We start from the raw sequence: 6,441 nt of genomic DNA, 5'->3' as shown, positions 1-6,441 counted from the left end.
GACACTGTACAAGTGTTAATGTCCGTTTGTCCTACCGTTTCAGTGCTTCGCTTTTATGGATGTTGTCATCCTTGCTTTAAATAGCTAGTCCGTGTTTTTAGTTAGTAGTAGATGTAAAACGATCCATAGAATTTAGATTTGACACCTTACATCTTAAATTCTGTTGAGTAATCATTGATAACATATATTTTGTTGAACCCCATTAAATCAAAACTTTGAACTCCAATGGGTTTTTTTAAATCACAAAAATACCACATTCTTCAGATTTAAGCAAATAGAATATTAGATATTTCTCGCATCGTATTATAAACGGCTTTCCGCGGATATAGAAAGTACAAATATGAGATTAAAACTAGTTTTTTTAGCCCCGAGGTGCCGGAGGCACCGGCTAAAAAAACTGGTTTTAATCTTATGATTGTACATTTCTATATTCGTAGAAAGCTGGATATAATACGATGCTAGACATAGTTTTTTCGTATGGATGAGAACCGGTTCCTATCCACCGGATTCGAATGAATACGAGAAAATGTTTTACCTTATTGGTCTTACAATTTTCATTGAAGTCCACAGTCTAGGGAAGCCTAAATATTAGATATTTCTCGCATCGTATTATAAACAGCTTTCCGCGGATATAGAATGTACAATTATGAGATTAAAACTAGTTTTTTAGCCCTGAGGTGCCGAAGGCACCGGCTGAAAACACTGGTTTTAATCTTATGATTTTACATTTTTATATTCGTAGAAAGCTGGATATAATACAATGCTAGACATAGTTTTTTCGTATGGATGAGAACCGGTTCCTGTCCACCGGATTCGAATGAATACGAGAAAATACAATTAAATTGTATTCTATAGTATCAAAAACGCATAGATAATCATAAAAGAATATAGAATGTCATGGCGATTATTTCAAAATCCCAATGATATATCACTCCCTATAAATAAAAGTTAACATATGCTTTACTATTTTAATCGCGTATCAGAAGTCATGCATATCAGTCTGGATTCCCAGAAGTAATATAATAACTCTCGCATTTTAACCAATAACCCAATAAAGAAACAGTAAGTAAACCTAAACTTTTTAAAACAGTGACGCACCTGTAAAAAAAATCCCCATACAGATTGACAATATATGTAGAGATAGGCCAAATAAAAGTAGGTCATAAGCAGCAGCAACAAACCTGCAAAAGAAAATATTTTTTTTTACTTTTTAGGACTAGTTTTCAATTTACATAGTAATGTATATTTTAAATCATTTAATTAAAAAACAAGGATGACAACATCCATAAAAGCGAAGCACTGAACACGTAGGACTGAATAATCAGAATATAAATTTTAAGAGTCGAAGCAAAATTGTAAGTTAATTTTTTTTAAACTACTTCGCTTATAATATTGTACTTTGCTGTCCCAGGAATCAATATACCAAAAATCAGAACAATCGTATAATTAGATCATATAAAAAGCTACTCCTTCTGGACGGATGGACCGACCCTAATAATAGAAAATCTTCACTTTTAAAAAGTTGCTAGGATATAAGAAATTATTGCAATATTGACTTAATCGAAATTTAAATGAATAATTCATATGAATTAAATAATTGTTATTTCTTTCATCGTATTATAAACGACTTTCCGCTTCGGCACCTCGGGGCTAAAAAAACTGGTTTTAATCTTATAATTGTACATTTTTATATTCGTAGAAAGCTGGATATAATACAATGCTAGACATAGTTTTTTCGTATGGATGAGAACCGGTTCCTATCCACAGGATTCGAATGAATACGAGAAAATCAATTAATAAAGAAAGATGCTAGGAAATAAGGAAATATGAATTAATATCATAACAATGCTGACAGATTGAATCATATTTTCTTTGATAACTAACAGACTGATGGTCAAAGTCAGCTTATATCAACAACGAAATTAATTCGTTGTGGGGCAACACATCATAAAATTGATCACCTCTCCGTTTACCCCCCCCCCCCCAAACATTATTTCGCTTGTTAGTTATACCTTATTCATGGGTCAAAGTAACGATGTTTTTAGTTAATTATGCTCCATAATAATAATATTGACAAGAAGTTTCAGCCTTTTATTATAAATAGCAGCAGAAAAATTTACTTTCCCCCATATCGTTATAAGAATCATAGACAGAACATAAGCATAACTGTTGAATCAATCTTACCAAACAGATGAGAATATCAATATAAAGCATCCAAAAAAGCCATTATTAATCTGAAAACAGAAGAAAAAGAACACAAGCAAGGAATATATCAAAACTATGATAATATGATGCAATACCAATCAGGCTAAGTAAAATAAACAACCTAAAATTATTTAAAATGTAATAAAAAGCTAAAACATTCAATAACAGGGTATGTAGAATAATGAAGGCAAATAATAAAACTTTATGAGAAAAGCAATTATAGAGAACAAAAATCTTAAAAATAATCAATTGACAAATAATTAATAATAATTTAAAGAATATAACATGCATAAAATAATAACCACATAAATACAAAACCAACAAATTAAGTTTAGCAATTAAAGCATAAAATAAGATTAAGAAGGCTATATAGTTAAAAATCAAGTTAAGACATGCTAAAAAATAAATCAGAAACCATACTAAATTAAAACAAGATATATATCATGCAAAGTAAAGCACAAAATAATAACCATAATGAAAAACACATTAGAAGGCAAATTTTAGATAACTTAGAAAACACGTAAATAAAATGATCAAATACTACACAGATATTCATGAACGTTAAAAATTATAAATATTAAAAGATTTAAAAGTGAAATCATTTTACACATGCATTATAAAAAGTGCCCGGATAAAGTTTAGTACATATGATAATATAAAACTAACATAAAAACAAAAGTTAAAATTCTTTAATATTCAACCATTAACTGTCTGTGCACAACTGAATTATATAATTAAAAACCTTCCTTTTTAAATAAAATATCAAACTAGGGAATGGTTGTGAGTTGGAATAATCCAGAAATAATCAGGCGGTCAATTTAAGTAGGACAAATAGATTTATCAATGTAGATGCTTAATTGGACACAATAATTTATCCAACTTAGAAAGTAATTTACAGTGTGGCTTCGAACTGATTAGAACCCGGTTCTAAGCCATAATGAAAAATCATATATTGTATCGTATTATATCCAGTTTTCTACGAATATAAAAATGTACAATCATAATACTAAAAACTGATTTTAATCTTATAATTGTACATTTGTATATCCGCGGAAAGTTGTTTATAATACAATAAATAACTATTCTAGCAGACAAAGATTTTTTTTATTTGATCTAAATGAAACGAAAAAGAAATTTCTATTTTGTACAAATTTATGTATATTTTAAAACAATAATGTGGTCGCATTGTTCCTTCACTGTGTTCCTATTAGCCCAATAATGATTGAGGATCTAAACTTACATTATTTATTGCAAGACACAACGTCCATTAAAACCCGAGAAAGTGTCGCATTAGTAAAAGTTACGAATCCTATTATAAAAAGTAGGAAGGCTTATTTGTCTGAATCTTAAGCTCTCAATAAAAAATGAACTGATTGAGTTTTTCCTATTTTGGGGAAGAGTCACCTAGGTTCAGGAAGGTTTACGCTATTTAATTTTTATATTCGCTTTAGCCTAGTTTTATCCCACTTCATTACATTTACATTTAGAATATTTATTTCATTAAATGAAACAATATACAAAGAAAATTAAGATTATTGTTTTGTTAGTATGTTAGGTTCAATTAGTACATATTATATTAATACATTATTTAATAGTTAAAGATAGTATTACAAAGTACTTGTTTTTCAGTTATAAGCACGTTCGTTTGTTAGATCCCACTTCAGTGCTAGTGGCCTAGCCACTAGTACACAGAAAAGAATTAGCAAAAATGTTTGCTAATATTATAGAACACCAAACTTGGTGTGCAGGTAGCAATAATATGAGATTGAGCAGCTACTCTATAAGTGTCTGTGCCTATCTTACATATTGTTCTTCGCTAATGTGAGAACAAGATTTTTTGAGACACAGCTAAATTTTACTTTTATATTTGGATTCCTAAGACACAAAAGTAAAAACAATTTGGTTATAGTAGCCTCTTAAGGGGCGTTACTTTCAAAGCAGCTTTTTATACATAGATTATTAAGTTAATATTTGGTTAGGTTAGGTTATGTTAAGTGATTGCCCCTCAGTGTTTGGCAATTGGCCCCGCAGTGTAGTGTTAGAGCTCTCCGAAGGGCCAAGAAATAGGAGAAAAGCTTCTTTGATAATAAGACGTAACGCTGCCACAAAAGGGACCATACCCAAAAAATTTATGTATTATAATTATCAGATTAATCTGATTTTTGGAATACTGATTCCTAGTACAACAGTATGTCCTTAAACCTTATCCTGCATGTAAGCAGTTTTTTAAAAATTTACTTACAATTTTGTTTCGAATTTTATAAATTTAAATTCTGATTATTCAGTTCAGACACTCTACAAGTGTTAATGTTCGTTTGTTTGTCCTAGCGTTTCAAAAATTCGCTTTATGGATGTTGTCATTCTTGTTTAATAAAAGACATTGGAAGTTTGATTACGTCTTAATTGTGTTGTAAAAAAAAATAGTTCCCAAATTTTTCCACTAATACATAAGGGTTAATTTAGATGGAAGACTGAATCAATTGATCTTATTGGGTACAGATAAATTCAAGAAATGTAAACTTTAAAAGAAGAAAAATTAATAATAAAACAAAACAAAAAAAAAGCTTGGAACGCCTATTAAAAAGTTGAGTATGAAAAAAGGGGTTAAAACGTCTTAAATTGTGTAAAAAATGTAACGAACTTTTTTCTACAAAAATAACATCAAATTGGAAATCTCAGTAACACCTTGAACATTGATTTTAAAGAAATAGGGTAGCTACGGTTATTTTAGGGGGGAAATTTTCGTCAATTTAGGTTGCTATTTGCCCTGTCATTTATTGATCAGCTCTAGGAAGTACAGCAACTCTATAATTAACTTCAATTATTATTAATATAGTTATCGCTATGACAGAATGGTTCTATTATTTGATGTTAAACATGGTGATTTCTATGATAATTAGGCATGCTAATATAAAATGTAGGTGTCTACAAGTTAGAACAAATTAATAAGGTTATACTTATCCTAACTAAATACTTATTTTCTCCTTCTAAAATTGACATTAAAAAAAGTCATCACATCAATATTCTGATATTTTTAACCCCTTCGCTTCTGTATTTTATCCAAACGCAAAATATAGCCCATGTATCAATATCCCCCCTTATAAGGGGAATTCTTAAACCTTCACCCCCCCCCCCTTAAAAAATAGTATTTTAGCAGCTGTTGCTCATTTTTTACAAAAAATAGGCGTCGCCTTAATTTGTGAATTTTTTGGCCGAAGATATTGAATTTCCATACAGGGATGTTTATAATTCATAAAATATTTTTAAAAACATTAATCCGTTTATCTTTAAAGTATTATTTTCTGGTGGCTTCGCCCCTTGCCTCTAGGGTACGATAGTGGATGTCTAAAAATAGCCTGAAACCACCCCAAGACATGAACAGTTCAACCATTTATGCCCAACATTTTACGAGATCTATAGCTACATACAAAAAAAAACTATTTACAGCTTTGCGTTTGTAAAACTTTGAGGACCAGTATAATTTACAGTCCAATGTTCCCACCCTCTATGAATTTACTTAAGGTTAAAGATACTAAATCATAATTATTAATAAAATTGTCTAAATCAACCTGTTATAGACGTATGGACCAACCCTAATTATAGAATGGCTTTGCAAAAAATAGTAAATAGAAAAAATATATATTTATCCCTGTATTCAAAGCATTTTTGCGGCATTACCATGTGTTTTCAAATTGAAGTGGGGTGGGGAAAAATGACAAAATTTTTAAGCTTTTTGAGGTTTGTTGTATAATAATGTGGATAAAGGGGTTGTGGCTTTTTTATAGCAACACTTTTGATGCATATTTTTACAAACTGATTATTGCTTTGCAGGTATAAATAAAGTTATGTTATTTAAAAATGCTAATATAAAGAAAGGTACGTTACTTAAAAATGAGTTCTCTTTTTCAGATAAGCTTCTTGTTGGTCCCAAACACATTTAATTACTTCGATTTTCTAGTATAATAAACTACAATCGCACTTAATATAATCTTTTCTTTTCTTTGTGGTCTTTTATACCCTGATGAGACGTCAAAGCTTTTTGTTTATTTTGAGGGAAGTAAAAGGAGGGATTTAAAAGTTTTCAATGGGGTAATCTAATATATTTTCATAAATTACAGGGAGGTGGGTAAAATTAGGGGTTTCAAAGTTTGAGCGTCTTGGACGTCTATGGCACCCTAAGAAACTTCATATAAAACACATAAATGAAATAATATTAAACGTTAGATTTCTAGATTT

At 29.9% G+C, this 6,441-nt stretch overlaps 1 long non-coding RNA gene across 1 annotated transcript; it reads right to left on the bottom strand.

Annotated features, from left to right (window-relative positions):
- Nucleotides 1-533: 533 nt before the first annotated feature.
- Nucleotides 534-2,928, bottom strand: LOC145334177 (uncharacterized). The gene is made up of 3 exons (XR_013884739.1): nucleotides 2,185-2,928; nucleotides 1,099-1,181; nucleotides 534-581 (listed from the first exon to the last, which is right to left on the bottom strand). It is a non-coding gene; the product is annotated as an uncharacterized LOC145334177 (long non-coding RNA).
- Nucleotides 2,929-6,441: the final 3,513 nt, after the last annotated feature.

The sequence above is a fragment of the Acartia tonsa genome, chromosome 12 (genome assembly GCF_053477335.1).
Source record: "Acartia tonsa isolate MP-2025a chromosome 12, ASM5347733v1, whole genome shotgun sequence".
Classification (NCBI taxonomy): domain Eukaryota; kingdom Metazoa; phylum Arthropoda; class Copepoda; order Calanoida; family Acartiidae; genus Acartia; species Acartia tonsa.
Note: the sequence above shows the minus strand (reverse complement) of the source record. Positions and strands in the feature narration are given on the sequence as shown.